This window comes from Lactuca saligna, chromosome 5 (assembly GCF_052625555.1).
Source record: "Lactuca saligna cultivar CGN05327 chromosome 5, ASM5262555v1, whole genome shotgun sequence".
Classification (NCBI taxonomy): Eukaryota; Viridiplantae; Streptophyta; class Magnoliopsida; order Asterales; family Asteraceae; genus Lactuca; species Lactuca saligna.
This window is the reverse complement of record NC_136421.1, coordinates 287,041,449-287,061,203: the sequence shown is the minus strand read 5'-3', so window position 1 is coordinate 287,061,203 and position 19,755 is coordinate 287,041,449. Positions and strand designations below refer to the sequence as shown.

The 19,755-nt window shown below is 28.9% G+C and overlaps 1 long non-coding RNA gene across 18 annotated transcripts; it reads right to left on the bottom strand.

Moving 5' to 3' along the window:
* Nucleotides 1-1,423: 1,423 nt before the first annotated feature.
* LOC145048129 (uncharacterized) lies at nucleotides 1,424-19,268 on the bottom strand. 18 transcript variants are annotated; one of them, XR_013682724.1, is made up of 14 exons: nucleotides 18,916-19,268; nucleotides 17,433-17,547; nucleotides 16,878-16,969; nucleotides 15,033-15,099; nucleotides 13,040-13,094; nucleotides 12,698-12,789; nucleotides 8,030-12,518; nucleotides 7,835-7,867; nucleotides 6,275-6,683; nucleotides 6,083-6,128; nucleotides 4,823-4,858; nucleotides 2,847-2,976; nucleotides 1,997-2,037; nucleotides 1,424-1,752 (listed from the first exon to the last, which is right to left on the bottom strand). It is a non-coding gene; the product is annotated as an uncharacterized LOC145048129 (long non-coding RNA). The 18 variants fall into 18 exon arrangements; XR_013682723.1 differs by having other exon boundaries at nucleotides 6,275-9,963; nucleotides 10,546-10,636; nucleotides 12,249-12,518; XR_013682719.1 differs by having other exon boundaries at nucleotides 6,275-10,657; nucleotides 12,249-12,288; nucleotides 12,453-12,518.
* Between the last annotated feature and the right edge of the window lie 487 nt (nucleotides 19,269-19,755).

Genomic DNA, 19,755 nt, shown 5'->3' with positions numbered 1-19,755 from the left:
ACATCTTGTATCATGCCTAAACAACTAAGAAACAAATATATAATCAAAAAAGAAAACACATAACATAATATTTGTTCACACAAGACATGAAATAACCAAGGCGTCATGATCAAAAGGAATTGAAGGATATATATATATATATATATATATATATATATATATATATATATATATATATATATATATATATATATATCCTTCAATTCCTTTTGATCATGACGCCCTAGATTCCTTTTGATCATGCTAAAGAAATCATTAATTATCTCAAACATAATGGAAGAGGAGTGGCATGTTTGTTTATGCACCCTAGATTCTACTGCAGAAAAAAGGTGAGATGATCTTAGTTAATATGAGAAAATGAGCTTACAACAATAATGAGAGTACAATGCTTGGATTTTTCAAAGTAAAATGTTTTTTTAAGAAAAATTTAATAGGTACAATGCTAAAAAAAGGAAAACTGAATGTGAAATGCTACAATTTGCTTCATTTTTCAAAGGGAAATGTGCTTTTTTATAGGCAAACTGAAAATACAATGCTATATGATAGATTTTTCAAAGTAGAATGCCTTGATTTTAGAAAAAATGATATACTTTTCAAAATAATATGCCCTGATAAGAAAATACTTGAATGTTTTAACACAAATATTATATAGTTTTGCTTCAACAACAATTAAACAGCCAAAAAAACTTCACTGTCACCAAAAGATTGTTTTCAACAGAATTGTTGAAATTCTTGATTACAATAATATGCTTATTATTATCTACACAACAGTAGAATGCTATAATTGGTAGAATTTTCAAAATAAAATGCCTTAAAGTTATTCATGGATATGTTGTATAAATACAAAGGGTTATCAAAAACTGCCTAGGTACTGCATAACTGAGATGATGATCCTTAGTTGTACTCCTACAGCAAAGTACATAAAAAATAACATAAAAAGATACCCAAAAACTCACTATGATTCTTCTTTGTTCTAAATGATTTGACCAAGAGAGTCAAAGATTGAACTTACAAAAAATAAAAAGTAGGATCAAACTTATGAAAAACAATTACAAACAAATAAAACCAAAAGATTAAAAGAATATGATGGAAAACAAGAAACCCAATGACCTTAATTTTCAACTAGGAAAGAATTATATAAGGAACCTCTGCCATTCAAAAATCAAAACCCTTCAAATAAATCATTGACAGATGAAAAAACAAAATATCATAAACACAGACATGAGTTAGTTGAATAGACCTTAATTTTTGGATGCATACATGCATAGAAACCGTAGAAAAACAAGGAGATGCTCTAAAGATTAAAATTCAAATCTACTAAACTGCTGTCTTAAAAAGATAGAAGTAGAAAATTGAGTAAAACATCATAGCAACTATATAAAAAAAGTTGAGATGATCTTAAGATTCAAAATAGAAAGATTAGTAATGGAAGAGAAGTCATTTTTTTATATTAAAAAAAAAACACCTAAGTAAACATGCTAACAGAGGTAGACATATAATACACATTGGCCAAAGTAAACATAACTGCACCGAGTTCTGTAAAGGTAAAGTGGTTGAATGGGTAAAGATGTTTGTATGGATAAAATGATGTATACATAATTTTCAGACTGAATAAACCCTCTGAATGATAGTTTTACACTTGACTTATACTATATAGATGTCCAGATTAAGTCATCAAATCAAAAAGAAACACTAAATAATAGTGTAAGAGCACCATTTTATCCATCCATGTGTTTTCCTCCAATATAGCCACTGTATAAACAAATTAGATGTTATTAAGATTCATAATAAAAAGAAGGTTAATAATACAAAATTTCATCAAGTAAAGAAAAAGACCCAAAGCATCTCAAGACGATGAAGAGAAGTAGGTGAATAACAGAACTTTTGTTCACATAAGACCATTGTATATATATATATATATATATATATATATATATATATATATATATATATATATATATATATATAAACAAGTTACTAGAGATAATCACTGTACCTATATCAATGAAGAAAAACAAAATGTGATATATGTGATACCTACAACAAAGTAGATAAAGATAACTTAGAATTGCTCATCGAGAGAAACCCAGAAAGAAAACACACTTGTAGATGAATAAATTCAAAAAATAATATCTTTAATTCATTCGGTATCTTCTTGTTCTAAATGATTGACCAAGAGATTCTAAGATTATATATATATATATATATATATATATATATATATATATATATATATATATATAATGATGAAAAACAGATAACCAAGAAACTCGAAAACCCTAATTTTCAAATAGGAAAAAACTGTATAAGGAACACTTGTGACATCCAAAAATCAAAACCCTTCAAAAGAAGAAGACAACTGACAGATGAAAAAACAAAATACGAAAAACAGACATGGGTTCAAGAGACATGAGTCATTTCATGGCTAGGCTAGCTTCCCCTACCTAACGAACAAATCAAAAAGGTTATTGAACAAATAAACATATATTAATATGGAATACATATATAAGCCATTTAAAGAAGATTAACTTTCATTAAAAAAATGTAAAATCTATAAGATAGGATGCACATGAACATGAATAAAGGGGGCAAATAATAAGAATGGACAAACCAGACAAACAACAATTTATCACAAAGCAAAGGTTGAGTAAACATATATATATATATATATATATATATATATATATATATATATATATATATATATATATATATATATATATATGTGTGTGTGTATTTCCCTCCACTATAGCAAATGTATAAATAAATTAGATGTAATTAAGATTCATAATGAAAAGGTTAATAAAAGAAAAAGTCATTAACTAAAGAAATAAGAAAGGACAAACCATCTATCTCAATTGCAATTTACCAGATCCTTCATTCATGAGATGCTCTTGAGATTAAAAATCAAATGGTTAATATAATCTCCACTGCTGTGTATATGAATGGAGTGTCTGAATAAAGAGTTGATGAGAACTACATATGAGTAAACATACACACATTTAGTATGATAATACAAAAAACAGTTAAGAAGCCGGTGTATAGAAACATGATTATGTTATGCCAATGCGGAAGCTAAAGCAAAACTTAGGAAGAATATAGCAACATACTTTCATGAACATTGTATTTTCAGTTTTATTTCTTATTAAAGCTTTGTCTTACAAAAAAACTACCCAATTAAAGCATTGATGTTTTTCTTATTAGTAGGACATTAATTATACTTTGAAAAATATGCCTTGTTTTGTATTTGTATGATATTGCTATAACTGGGTAAGTATTTCAAAGTGCCATGTTGTAATAGAAAGAAATGAAAGTAGTATGATAGGCTCTGATGCATTCTTGAACTGATAATCAAACTACGATAATATTAATTAAGATAATCTAAGTTCTATTCAAATCAATTCTTCACTCCTAAACAAAAACCTCCTGAAGGGAATATATATATATATATATATATATATATATATATATATATATATATATATATATATATACCAAAAAGACCATTCTACCCCTAAAGCCTAAAAGATAACAGAATAACTCCAATAACCAAACCAACTAAAAGCACTCTAGAATTAGTTGGGGCTTATCAAATTATGATGCTATAATAAACAAATCAATGAAAGTACATTGTCATTTATTGCATTTATCATAAGACAAACAAGAAATGTGACACCATCTTCTGTGAAGTAAGTAAAAAAAAGAAGAAAAAAACAGTTTTCGCAATGAAACTTACCAGCTATAGTAGTTTTGTCAAGACTTTTCAGTTAAAAAAACACACTTTAATAAGTATAGACATTCTTTTATATTGAGAAATTCATATGTAGATATGGGCTTATTATATAGGTTTTATGAAACTTATCTTGATCCAAGACTCATTTTATGGGACGAAAAAGACAACAAAGTCTACCTACAAATCCAACTATTGAGGGATATTCCTAAACCAAAACTTGAACATAAATAAAAACATCACTTAAATCAAACACTACCATTCAAAAGAAATTTCTTATAATTAAAAACATCAATACCTCTCAACCTTGTGTTTTTGCTATATACATAATAACATGTGGTCCCCAGTGTGTTGCTCCATTTTAAGATTAACTTAAATAAATAGTGTAAGAGCACACAAATCCAAAAGGAAATGAAGATATATTAATAAATATGGGATTAGATCATAATCCATTTTAAGATTAACTTTAAGAAGGAAAAAAAAACTATAAAATAGGGTAAAATAAGAATTAGCCACTGTATTATGTATACATCATTTTATCATACATGTGTTTTCTGTAAACATGTGTTTTCAATTGCAATTTACCAGAGCATTCATTCACGAGATGCTCTTGAGATTAAAAATCAAAAGGTTAATAATCTCCACTGCTGTGAAATATGAATTGAGTGTCTGAATAAAGAGTTGATGAGAACTACATATGACTAAACAAAAAAACAGTTAAGAAGCCGGTGTATAAAAAAAAACAAGATTATGTTATGCCAATGCGGAAGCTAAAGAAAAACTTAGGAAGAATATAAACCTCTACTCCAAGTTGAAGATAAAAGTCAAGAAGAAGGCACTTTAATATATTTACACTAAAGCCTTATTAAAACAAAACATTAGACCCTACACTTAGTTTTAAGCGCTACAAAATCATTTAATTAAAAAGCTAGTAAAAACTACAAGTTAGTTAAAGCACATAATCAAACAAATAACAGAGGGGGTGAAAAGTGAAATTTAACTTTAAAACCATGCATGGGTAAGGATACAAAAAAGGAAAGAGCCCACAGTAAGTATAGAAATCATTAATTAATAGAAGAACAGAGAAGTCACCTATTTGTGCACCTTAAATTCTAGCATTATGTCCTCCTGCATATTTAAGAAAAATTGCATTGCTCTTAAGGCACAATGAATAAATCTGAAATCACCAACTATGAGGAGGAGAAACTAACAATGCTGATTGATGTATTATTATTATAAATGATCAAAAGGAAGAGGAAAGAGAAAACAACCTAAACCTAAACCACACCACATTAATTAAGGTTGTATAACAAGAAACAAAAACTGGAATTCAAGATAATATTAATGCATAAACAAAGAGAGGAAAAGAAATTCATCATCAGTTTTGTAAAATATAGCAACATACTTTCATGAACTTGTGTATTGTAGCATCTTAACTTCATTTCCTTCGATTATATATGCCTTATTATAACTAATAACAGTAAAGATTGTTTTGTATTTGTATGATATTGCTATAAATGGGTAAGTATTTCAAAGTGCCATGTTGTAATAGAAAGAAATGAAAGTAGTATGATAGGCCCTGATACATTCTTGAACTGATAATCAAACTATGATAATATTAATTAAGATAATGAATGGAGCTCTCAAAGTTCTATTCAAATCAATTCTTCACTCCTAAACAAAAACCTCCTGAAGGGAATATATATATATATATATATACTAGACATGACTCAAGGGAGGGAGTGCTCCCACAAAACAAAACAGCCAAAATACCAAAAAGACCATTCTACCCCTAAAGCCAAAAAAGATAACAGAATAACTCCAATAACCAAACCAACTAAAAGCACTCTAGAATTAGTTGGGGCTTATCAAATTTATGATGCTATAATAAACAAATCAATGAAAGTACATTTTCATTTATTGCATTTATCATAAGATAAACAAGAAATGCGACACCATCTTCCGTGAAGTAAGTAAAAAAAAAGAGAAGAAAAAACAGTTTTCGCCATGAAACTTACCAGCTATAGTAGTTTTGTCAAGACTTTTCAGTTAAAAAAAACACATTTTAATAAGTATAGACATGGAAATCAAAAACTTGAATAGTAAAAAAAAAAAAAAAAAAAAAGAGGTAGATAATGTTTTTAAAATATGGGCTTATTATATAGGTTTCATGAAACTTATCTTGATCCAAGACTCATGTTGTGGGACAAAAAAGACCTACCTACAAATCCAACTATTGAGGGATATTCCCAAACCAAACCTTGAACCACAAATACAAACATAAATAAAAACATCACTCAAATCAAACACTACCATTCAAATGAAATTTCTTATAATTAAAAACATCAATACCTCTCAACCTTGCTTTGGAGGATAGGAATCCCTGATTTTGAACTTTCTACACAAATGAAACCAATCATTTTGATCATTGAGCATTACTGAATTAATTATCACAAAGAAATATATATATATATATATATATATATATATATATATATATATATATATATATATATATATATATATATATATATATAAATGAACCTTGCATTTTTGCTATATACATAATAACATGTGCTCCCCAATGTGTTGCTCCTATCAAATTAGTATTCCTGATTCATAATCAATTAAGCTTTCAGAAGACAAAGGATATAGAAAGGTCTTTTTGACATTTCTTATGTCTACGGGAGGAAAGACATTTGTGAAAAAGCCTGTTTGTTTTTCAGAAGACAAAGGATATAGAAAGGTCTTTTTGACACCTTTTTCCGGAAGACAAAAAGAATAGCTTCCAACTTTGGAAGATATTTTTTAAGTTCTAATCCTAATTCAATATTTCTTTTCCCACCTATTAACTAGGTGATTGCCCATCGCGCATTGACAATATATTTTGAGAAATGATGAGTTGCATGTATAAAACATATACATCCGGATAATTCACTAAGCTTTCCTTCTTCTGTAGAAAAACAATCTTAAAAGGTGAGAACCTAAAAGCTTATGAAAAAGAAGGGTAAACAAAGTGAACATATGCTCATTAATAATTTTAGATTTCAAGTAGCATATCATGAAAGTTAATTACACGGTTATAAAAAAGATAGGATGACTTTGAATATGAGTAGAGTGGATGAATAAAAAAGTGCATTTGATGTCATCATAGCAACTATAAAAAATAAAATAAAAAAGTAGATGATCTGAAGATTCACAATCAAAAAGGCTGTTAATAATCTTAGATTTCAAGAACAGAATCATTACACTACAATAAAAGAGATAAAACATCCCAACTTTCAACCAGAAACCCAAAAAAGGACACATGCACATAAAGACCATTATATTTATAGAGAGCATCAGAAAAACACCATCCATAGCTTTCAAATAACTAAATATTATGATCTTAAGATTCATAATCAAAAAGGTTAATAATCTAGATTGCAATTTAGCAACATACTCTTATACTCTATTCCAATATAGCTGAATGATTATTACATTACAACTTCTATCATTCAGATCTCTCCCAACGAAATGACTTGTCTAACAAATTAAAACCTACCTCCAACTAATTCCTCTCTTCCGTATATAAAAGACACACAATGACAGAATTGCCCCTCAAATCAGTTGAAAGTTACTCATTACTAACATAAGATTTTCAAACATAGTCATGGAGCTACAATGACTAGTTATGAATATGAATAAAACATTTGGCACCACCATATCAACAACAGAAAAAAGATGAGATGATCTTAAGATTCATAATCAATTAAGCTTTCATAAATTTATTCTCAGTTATATAGAATGGTATTATATACTAACATAGGATAGTAAAGCCATTCGAATAAGCCCTCTCGCTCTCTCTCTCTCTCTCTCTCTCTCTTGACATGAGACACAAACTAATTTAAAAGAAAATCAAGGATAAACATGTTTGAAAGAAATGGGACAAAGGTTAAAAAAAAGACCCCAGGCATCTGAAGACGATGAAAAGATACCCTTACTGTTTGAATATAGACATAAAACTAACTTGCATAGGAGAAATCCAGTTATGCTACTCTAACTGTTTGAATAAAACTGACTTACTAAGACTTATGACCAAGATACCCTTACTATTAAACTTACTACATCAGGATAATTCACAAAGCTTTCCTTCTCCTGTAGAAAAACAATGTAACTATCTTAGGATCTGTACAAAAGGTATATATAATTAAAATATTGAATCATGAAAGTTCACAACATTACTACATTTTGGCTGCTTCACCATAAAACTGACTTACAGAATCATTACACTGCAATAAAAGAGAGAAAGCATCTCACCGAAATGGAAGAGAACTCTCATGCTTGTGCTCCACAACTTTCAACCACAAACCCAAAAAAGCAAAACACATAAGAGTAAATATACATGCATTAAGTGCAAAATGATAGACTCATACGATGATCCAAAATTTAAAGTTTCAATAACAGAATGGATGCCTAAAGATAGTTGAAAAAAAAAAGACAAAAAACTCAATGATAAGAGTTGAAAAGAAGATAACCTAACCTGTGCATGAGGCAATGTTTAGATTTACAATTAAAAGGTTGATAATATAATATAATATAGATATGAAGCACAGAATGGTGATAGTTCATTAGAATGATTTAAATATGCAGGATGCATGCAAGAGTTGACAAGAGGTGAATCTGAGTAAACATGCATGGACTTTGGGGCCTCTGTGGCAACTGCAGAAAAAAGATGAAAGTTTACGAATCTATAAATGCTCAATTGCAAAATGAAGAAAGTTCATAGCATTGCTATAAATAGATATAATGAGTAATAGAATAGTTGATTTTCTGAATCAAATTATCATGTAGTTCCCCATCTACTACCCTTAAGAACTCTATAAGGTCAAGTCATTTAACAGATAAACAAGTAAAATGTATTAATTAGAAGTAAAATGTAATAAACATACTAAGGATACCCACTATATAATAATAAAAAAGTTATAAAAAATAATTATAAAAGATAAGATGAGTGGTGAAATAATATATATTTCAAGTGCAAAATGGAAAAAATTCATTTTCAAAGTAAACATGCATGAATGCATGTATTATTAGGTTCCACCATAGCTAGATAAGTAGATAGGATTCCTAAGGTTGAAGAACACACACATGGGCTACCTTTCCTAATGAACAAATCCAAAAGGTTATTAAACAAATGAAAATATATTAATATGGAATAGATAGGATAACACAATGCAAGAGTTAACAAGAACTCAACATGAGTAAACATACATGCTTCATAATCAAAAGGTTAATAATTTATAACCACAGTAAAACAATGAGTTGTTATCAAGCTTCATAATCAATTGGACTGAAGAAAAAAAAATTGTTTGAAAAACAATGAGATGTTATCAAACACTAACGAGAAGGTTATTAATAAAAATTCCTAAATGCAAAATGATAAAAGTTCATTGCATTGCTTCATAGATAATAAAAATGAATAGTGGGCGAATAAGAAACAACAAACTATCTCAATTGCAATTTAATGCCATTTATGAGTCGACAAGAACAATATCAGAGTAAATACGCATACATTAAGTAGTACAATATGAATTGAAGAAAAAAGCACAAATGATCTTAGCATTCATAATTAAAAGTTTAACAATCAAGATTTCAAGAAAAATGATACACATTCAAGAGAAGTGAACAATTTCCATCTCCAGATAAGAAGGCAAATATATTACTGCATAGCTCATGTATAACAACATAAACAAGGTCATGGAAAGAGCTCAAAAAGGGAAAATAATAAACTGGAAACTAGTAAAAACTATAAATAGGTGAGCACGTAAAACCTCATAGAGAGACACGAAAAAAGAAGGGAAAACAAAGTGAACTTAAGATTCACAATCAACAGGTTAATTATAATCTTAAATTCCAAGAACAGAATCATTACACTGCAATAAAAGAGAGAAAGAAAGAACTGAAACCCAAAAAAGGAAACACATTGAAGAAAAATAAATGTTATATAAGTGATACCCATATCCCTTTATCAAACCCCCCTCCCTATGATACACATCTGAATTCTGATAGTTAAAATGAAACTACACAAAAAATAGAAAAGCTTACCTCATGATAGACTTCCTTGATACCCTTGTGCTCTTTAATTTCAACACATGTTCAAGATATCCAAAAAATGATTTGTAAACATGATCATGTTTCTGCACATGGTCATATTCTTATAGCTTCTTCAAACATACAGTTATTTCTTTCACCTAACAGGAAATGTTAAATGTTGATTTTTATTTTCTTTACAGCTCTCTTATATCTCCAAATAAGAAGACAATGTAAATATACATCCCATAGCATGAATATACTACAAAATAGTGTAGAACAGACAAAATAGTTGAAGAAAAAAAAACCATGCAAGAAAATAACCATGCAAGAAGAGTTGACAATAAGTTATAACAGTTGTAGAAAAAAAAACGAGATGATTTCAAAATATAAACATGTGGATAAACTTCGTGCCAATTATGCTTCAAAGTTCATTGTTGTGAGTTTCTTGTCCATCTTTAGTAAAAAATATAAACATGTGGGCAAATTAGTCATTCTACAAGCCAACTTGTATCCAAAAAAAAATGAAACTACAACAATCAAATATGAAAGAAAATTCATTTTTGGTCAATATTCGAAAACAAAATGCAAACTAGAGGTTGGAAAATTAAAATAGTTGATCAAAAAGAGCATCAAGGTGAAAATAAGCTATAAAAATAACATTAAATATATTTTTATAGTTATATAAGAGAGGTTTTTTATGTATTAAGAAAGCAATTTAGAATTTGGATGAAAGCACAAACCAGCTGCTGCAACCTGTCTTGGGCTCTTTAAAAGTCATATTATTATCCTCATCCTGCTCTGAGTTAATTACACTGCTATCTTTTGATTTTGCTTCAACAACAATCAAACAACCTAAAAAGGCTCCATTGTGTTATCAATAATAGAGTTGTTGAAATTCTTGATTACATTTTTCAATTAAAAAGAAAGTAAACTCGTTTCCAGACAAGAAGTCCATGAACACATTACATACATCAAAACCATGGTAATAATAAAAGAATTGATAGTTTTTCTAAAAGTTAAATAAGAAATTTTTTGAAAGTTAAAATGCTCTAACATAAAGAAAAGTGTGCCTTGAGAAGAAAGTTACAATGTTTAACACCAATAAAACTGAAAAGCGCAAAGCTTTTAAAGTAACTTAAAAAACTAATACTGGGGGCAAATAAGAAGGAAAAGTTTAATTCTAGAGATTCTAAGATTATATATATGTATAAAATGATGAAAAACAGATAAATAACCAAGGAATTCAAAAACCCTAATTTTCAAATAGGAAAAAATTGTATAAGGAACACAGACATGGGTTGAAGAGACATGAATCATTTCTTGGGCTAGCTTCCTACCTAACGAACAAATGAAAAAGGTTATTGAACAAATAAAATATATTAATTTGAAAAAAACAATGCTATATAGTTGTCCAGATTCTTTAACATAATTACACTAAAGCCTCTTTTTAAAACAAAACATTAGACCCTACACTTAGTTTTAAGCCCTACAATATCAATTAAATAAAAAGCTAGTAAGAAGAACTACAAAAGCAGATAAAAAACTAATACAGGGGGCAAATAAGAAGGAAAGAGACCCCACAAAAAGTGCCATTGATTTCCCTTTATCTTTTAAAAGCTTAGCCAACAAAACAAAGATAATTAATAACTGAGTGGTACTAAACATGTGAAAACAGTCCACAAGAGGGACATATATATGAGCAACACAGTAAGAACTCAAAAAGGAAAAACATCCAACTGAAAACTATAAAGATTGCAGGTAGTATAGTACCTTATATTGTTATAAACAGATAGGATGCCTTGGAATATGACTTGAGCAGATGATGGTGTAATGAAACAAGTAAAATAGAGAAGAAGAAATATGTCTGAATGAGTGAATTAAGTCAAATGTTTACACAACACTTATGTCATTCAAGAGGACATAAGTGTTGTGTAAACATTTATGACCAAGATACCCTTAATTACTGTTTGAATATAGACATAAAACTAACTTGCCTAGGAGAAATCCAGTTATACTACTCTAACTGTTTGAATAAAACTGACTTACTAAGACTTACTACAGGAAGACACTGATAAATGACATTTACATCCGGATAATTCACTAAGCATTCCTTCTACTGTTGAAAAACAATCTTAAAAGGTGAGATTAATCTAAAAGCTTATGAAAAAGAAGGGTAAACAAAGTGAACTTATGCTCATTAAAAATTTTAGATTTCAAGTAGTATATCATGAAAGTTTATTACACGGTTATAAAAAAGATATAGGATGACTTTGAATATGAGTAGAGTGGATGAATAAAAAAGTGCATTTGATGTCATCATAGCAACTATAATAAAAAAATTAGATGATCTGAAGATTCACAATCAAAAAGGCTGTTAATAATCTTAGATTTCAAGAACAGAATCATTACACTGCAATAAAAGAGATAAAAACATCCATCTTACCAAAATGGAAGAGAACTCTCATCTCCTTTGTGCTCCCCAACTTTCAACCAGAAACCCAAAAAAGGAAACATGCACATAAAGACCATTATATTTATAGAGAGCATCAGAAAAACACCATCCATAGCTTTCAAATAACTAAATATTATGATCTTAAGATTCATAATCAAAAAGGTTAATAATCTAGATTGCAATTTAGCAACATACAGGAGTTGACAAGAACTGAATCTGAGTGAGTAAACATACATGCATTTTGTGCAGCCATCATCACAACTGTAGAAAAAAGATGACATGATCTTGATATTAATATCAAAAGGAAAAGGTTAATATTATCGTTTTTAATTTTGTATATATAGAATGCTGAAAGCTCACTACACTTTAATTTTTAGGATGCTTCACCAAACAAATAAACAACATAAAAGATAAAAATAGAAAAGCTTAGAGAAGTTTACCTCACGATAGACTTCCTTGATACTCTTGTGCTCTTTAATTTCTACACATGTTCAAGATATCCACATAATGATTTGTAAACATGATCATATTTCTGCACATGAAGGGTAGGATAGTCATATTCTTATAGCTTCTTCAAACATACAGTTATTTCTTTCATCTAACAGGAAATGTTATATGTTGATTTTTATTTTGTTTACAGTTCTCTTTGGTGGCACCTCATCAATAACAACAATTTCATAACCCCTGGGCTACCCCCAAAAATTAAATTATTGCGGCCTTTAAATAATCAATTCAGCATCAGATAAATAACTCTCAATTTTGTTGAATGGAAAATTACGTACCTTTGAGCTTTAAAACCTTTCATAACATCTGATCTTGAAACATGTCTTTGACCTCCTTCAAAAAAGTCATTGGTTGTGAGTTTCTGTCCATTGTTGTGATTGAGTTCTTGTACATGTGTTATAAAAATGTGGGCAAAATAGTCATTTTACATGGGCGGCATGAAGCCCAAAGACCAAATCCAAAAAGGATATCCGAAAACAAGTGTTATAAAATTTGAGTAATTTACAAGTCTTATAAGGTTTTATTAATATAAATTTCTAATTTCAAAGAAGATACTACTAAATAGAGATATGAACACAGCAGGTAAGTCACATGTTTGTGCCCTAAATTTTAGCAAATGTCCTGAATACTTAAGAAAAATTGCTCCTGAGGTACAATGAAAAAAAAACTAAAATCAACAAACATGGAATCGAAAAATATCAACAACTGAATCTGAGTGAGTAAACATACATGCATTTTGTGCCACAATCACAACTGTAGAAAAAATGAGATGGACTTAATATTTATAATCTAAAGGTTAATAATATTGTTTTTAATTGTAGAATAGTGAAAGTTCATTACACTTATATATATATATATATATATATATATATATATATATATATATATATATATAATGGATGTTTCATCAAACGATTAAACAACATAAAAAATCTCCTTTGTTGTCGCGGAAAACAAGAAGAAAAAGTCAGCAACAGAGTTGAACTTCCTCATCACTGGAAAAAATATTAAAAAGATGAAAGGAATAGTAAAATCAATACACATACAAGAATGTAAATATACATTCCATAGCATGAATATATTACTAAATAGTGAAGAACAGACAAATATTTGAAGAAAAATCTAAAAATGGGGACAAAATAGTCATTTTACATGGATTTAATGGCTAACTTTAGGCAGGCATGAAGAATTAAAAGAAAACAGGTGGTTATATAATAGGGACAAAATTTGTAATTTAGTATAAGAGTGGGTGAATAAGAAACAACAAACTATCTTAGTTGCACTTTAACACCATGTATGAGTTGACAAGAACTGTAGAAAAATAACAGCTCCATTGTGATTTGTGAAAGTTAATAAGTTGAAGCATAGAATGAAGAAAGTTCATTAGATTGCTCTAAAAATGCAGGATGCCTCATAGCTTGCTTAATCAAAAACATCATATTAATAATGCGTAACTTGTGTACAGAAAATAACCATGCAAAGAAAAAAGACCAAATGATTTCAAAATAGTCATGATCAATTAAGTGAAAATAAATTTATTCTTAATTATTTAGAATCATGAAAGTTCATTCATTATACTAATATGAGGGAGATAAGTCAATCAATTGAAGAAGCCCTCTGTGTAGACAAACGAACTATTTAAAAGAAAATCAAACCATAGGATAGCCATCCATGTATACTTGAAAGAAATGGGACAAGGGAAACATTCATGTAAACAGAACTGCATCTTAAGATTCACTATCAAAAGGTTGTTTATAATCTCAGATTTCAAAAACAGAATCATTACATTGCAATAATAAAAATAAAAAAAAAAGGATACATTTAGTGCCAATTATACTGCAAGAGAGAGAGAGAGAGAGAGAGAGTTAACATTAGGCACCCACTTGAAAATATAAACATGTGGATACACTTAGGGCCAATTATGCTTCAGAGTTTACTGTTGTGAGATTCTTGTCCATTTTTAGTTAAAATGAAGGCAAAATAGTCATTCTACATGGATATAATAGCTAACTTATATATATATATATATATATATATATTAACAAAAAAAAAAAACCTACAACAATCAAATATGCAAGAAAATCCATTTTTGGTCAATATTCGAAAATAAAGTGCAAACTAGATGTTGGAAAATGAAAATAGTCAATCAAAAAAGAGCATCAAGGTGAAAATGAGCTATAAAAATAACATTAAATATATTTTTTATAGTTATATAAGAGAGGTTTTTAATGTATTAAGAAAGCAATTTAGAATTTGGATGAAAGCACAAACCAGCTGCTGCAACCTGTCTTGGGCTTTAAAAGTCATATTATTATCGTCATCCTACTCTGAGTTAAACCTACAGTAAGTAACAAGGATCCATAAAACTAGCATAAGATTAAGGGCATAAAAGCTGTAAAATAGAAAGGGAAAAGTTAATTACACTGCTATCTTTTGATTTTGCTTCAACAACAATTAAACAACCTAAAAAGCCTCCATTATGTTATCAATAATAGAGTTGTTGAAATTCTTGATTACAGTTTTCGATTAAAAAGACAAGAAAACCTAAATTCTATCTCCAAACCTAAATAGCATAATCTAGAGAAAAAAACAAGTCCATGAACACATTACATACATCAAAACCATCATAATAAAAAAAGAATTGATAGATTTTTTAAATACCTTAATAAGAAATTTTTTGAAAGTTAAAATGCTCTGACATAAAGAAAAGTGAATAGTGCAATGCTGTAATTGGGTTGATTTTTCAAAAGAAAATGACTTGATATAGTCAAATATGATAACCAAGGAATTCAAAAACCCTAATTTTCAAATAGGATTGTATAAGGAACACTTCTGACATCCAAAAATCAAAACCCTTCAAAAGAAGAAGACAACTGAAAGATGAAAAAACAAAATATGAAAAACACAGACATGAATCATTTCATGGCTAGGCTAGCTTCCTACCTAACGAACAAAACTAAAAGGTTATTGAACAAATAAAAATATATTAATATGAAAAAACAAGATTACCTTTCATAAAAAACAAATGTAAAACCTATAAGATAGGATGCACATGAACATGAATAAAGGGGGTAAATAATAAGAATGGAAGCAATTTACCACAAAGCAAAGGTTGACAAGAACTGGCTTTCAGTAAACATATATATTGCAAATGTATGTATAAATAAATTAGATGCAATTAAGATTCGTAATGAAAAGGTTAATAAAAGAAAAAAGTCATTAACTAAAGAAATCTCAAGAGGATGGAAGAGAAGTAGGTGAACAAAAAAGGACAAAGCTTAGGAAGAATATAAACCTCTACTCCAAGTTGAAGATAAAAGTCAAGAAGGCACTTTAACATATTTACACTAAAGCCTTATTAAAACAAAACTTTTAAGCCCTACAATATCAATTAAATGAAAAGCTAGTAAAAACTACAAGTTAGTTAAAGCACATAATCAAACAAATAATAGAGGGGTGCGAATAAGAAGGAAAAAACAAAGTGAAATTTAACTTTACAGCCATGCATCGGTAAGGAAAGAGCCCACAGTAAGTATAGAAATCATTAATTAGTAAAAGAGCAGAGAAGTCACCTATTTGTGCCCCTTAAATTCTAGCATTATGTCCTCCTGAATATTTAAGAAAAATTGCATTGCTCTTGACTCTTGAGAAATCACCAACTATGAGGCACAGAAACTAACAATGCTGATTGATGTATTATTATAAATGATTAAAAGGAAAAGGAAAGAGCAAACAACCTAAACCTAAACCACACCACATTAATTAAGGTTTAGCCGACAAAATAGAAAGACAAAAAAAATAGCTCCTAACTTTGGAAGACATTAATTTTTAAGTTCTAATCCTAATTTAATATTTCTTTTTCCACCTATTTTAAGATTCAAAACTAAAATTTTAATAATCTACAGACACTGCTATAAGCCGAGTGTCTGAATAAAGAGTTGAAGAGAAGTAAATATGAGTAAAACATTACAGTAAAAACTACAAATCAGAGAATTAATATTACTGAACAGAAGTAAAACTCATATAAGTGACACTGATATCCCTTCATCTTTCAAACCACAACAGAATACATTAATTAAAAGTTTAGCCAACAAAATAAAAAGATGAATAATATACCTGAAAGTGGTACCTAAACGCATGAAAATAGTCTACAAGAGGGACATCATATTCAGGCTATTAGTCGAGTTGCTTTGAACATCATGTCCTTCCTGCAAATATGAGCAAGATAGAAAAGACCAAAACATGAAACATGTTGAAATAAGAAAAAAAATGTTAATAGAGTTGATTTAACATCAATCAAGTTGACTCCTAATAAGAAATACGATACAGTTCATGAGAAGTAAAAATGGAAGTCTGGATCATTCGATTCAAAGTTCATTGTTGTGAGTTCATGATGTACAAAAGAATTAGTAAAAATACAAAAATGTGGGCAAAATAGTCATTTTACATGGATTTAATGGATAACTCAGTTGCAATTTAACATCATGTATGAGTTGACAAGAACCAAATCAGAGTAAATATGTGTGCATTAAAAGTTTAACAATGAAGATTTCAAGAACATGATGATGATGGAAGTTCACTAGTCTGCAATGAATAAATAGATAGGATGCCTAGAGATATGAAAAGATCAGGTGAAAAAAGAAAAGACAAACCAGCTAAAATGAAATTTACCACTGTGCAAGAGTTGACACTTTAGATTTACAATCAAAAGGTTGATGATATAGATTTCAAGAAAAGAATGTTTGGATCTTTGGATCCATACATGCATTTATTGCCACCATAGGAGCTGTAGAAAAAGAATGAGATGCTCTTAATATTAATATTCAAAAGGCTAACAATCTACACACACTGCTATGAATCGAGGGTCTGAATATGAGTAAAAAACATTTAGTCATCATAAGATTCAGAATAGAAACAGTCATATATAGCTCTCCAGATTAAGTGCTTAACCCATTAAGCCAAAAAGAACACTAAATATACATTCCATAGCATGAATATGATACTAAATAGTGACACTGATGTCCTTTTATCTTTTAAACAACAATAGAATACATTAAAAGCTTAGCCAACAAAATAAAGATAATTAATAACCTAAACACGTGAAAACAGTCTACAAACATATATGAGCAACACAGAAAGAACTCGAAAAGGAAAAACATTTAACTGGAAACTATAAAAATGTGACCACACAAAAGCTTGCATAATAAGGGAAAAGAAAGTGAACTTAAGTTCAAATCAGTAGTTAATAATTTAGACTTCATTACACACTGTTATAAACAGATAATCTAGATCTGAAACATGTAAAAATAGAGACGAAATATGACTGAATGAGATGATCTTAAGATTCACAATCAAAAGGTTGTTAATAATCTCAGATTTCAAGAACAGAATCATTACACTGCAATAAAAGAGAGAAAACATGCACATAAAGACCAATATGGAAACAAAGATACTTCAAAATTATCATCATTCCAATCTGTCCCCTGTAAGGTATATATAATATCCACAAAATAAACAGGTTAATTAGTGGAGATAATCACTGAACCAATATCATTGAAGAAAAATAACTGTTATATATGTGATATCCCTTTATTAAGCACATAAAAATAATTTGGAATTGCTCATCTAGAGAAACCCATAAAGAAAACACGCTTGTAGATGAATAAATTCAAAAAATAATATATTTATATGGGACAGATAACCCATGTAACAAAGCATTACGAAACAAGACACATCTCTCAACTATTTTCAGAAATATTCATTAAACCCTCCCTATGATAGAAGGGGAAAACCCCCAAATTTTTATTATGATTCATTCTATCTTCTTGTTCTTAATGATTGACCAAGAAACCCAAACAATGAACTTAAGAAGATTAAAGAGCAAGATCAATCGACTATCAAAAACTATTTCAAATAAACATAACCAAAAGATTCAAAAGATTGCCTATGTATAAAATGAAGAACATGATGAAAAACAAGAAACTGATCGATAACCAAGAAGTGGAAAACCCCCCAATTTTCAAGTAGGAAAAAACTGTATAAGAAACTGTTAGCCTTTCAAAATGAAAACCCTCGGAAAAAATCTGTCAAAGAAGAATCAAGAACAAGACAATCGACAGAAGAGAAAATTAAAATATGCAAAATACAGACATACATGGGTACTTGAAGAGACTTATCATGGGTAGCTTGCTGTTGGAGAAGAACGATCGAAGGGAGTGCAGATTGATTACAGATATATGATGATATATGTAGGTTTCTAACGGTAACATATTTTACTTCCTTATTTCGTGTATCCAACTAACGATTCTACTTCTTCATTCATGGTTTTTAAGGCGAATCTAAAGATACCTAATTTAAAACCACTTTGACTTTAAGTAAACCCCAATCGGGACTTACATCATCATTACATATTAAATTTTCACACTATTTATAAAAAGGGTGCTCTTATACACACGAATAAAATCGTATAATTGAATTTTGGAAACAACAAAGTTCCCCATCCCATGATCTTCCCTCACTCTGATGAATCAAGAATTTCAATTTCCTTTATATATTTTTATTTTACTCCCTTCAATTTAGATTTAGATGTAAGTTTTAAAAGATACATTTTTTTCTAATTTTTATATTACACTCTAATACTTAATTATTGATTTGAAATATGTATATAAAAATATATATTTATGTTCTTAATAATTAACTCCTCATTAAGATCTCGTTAAAATTCCAAATACAAAGTGTCATTTTTTCCAATAAATTTGAGTTCTTAATCGTTAGCAAAACACATTAATCTGTCGTTAAAACACAACCTTAAATCTTGTTTTATCTGTTAGGTTTGGTTAAAATTGATGAAAAAAATTTCATTCATGTTCATTAATATGGAGTTTGTATCGTCCAAAGAGAATTTTTAGTAACTTGTCAATTATTTTTATGCTCTACAACTTATAATAATAAAACACTACAACTTATAACAATTATTTTTAGTAACCCGTCGAGT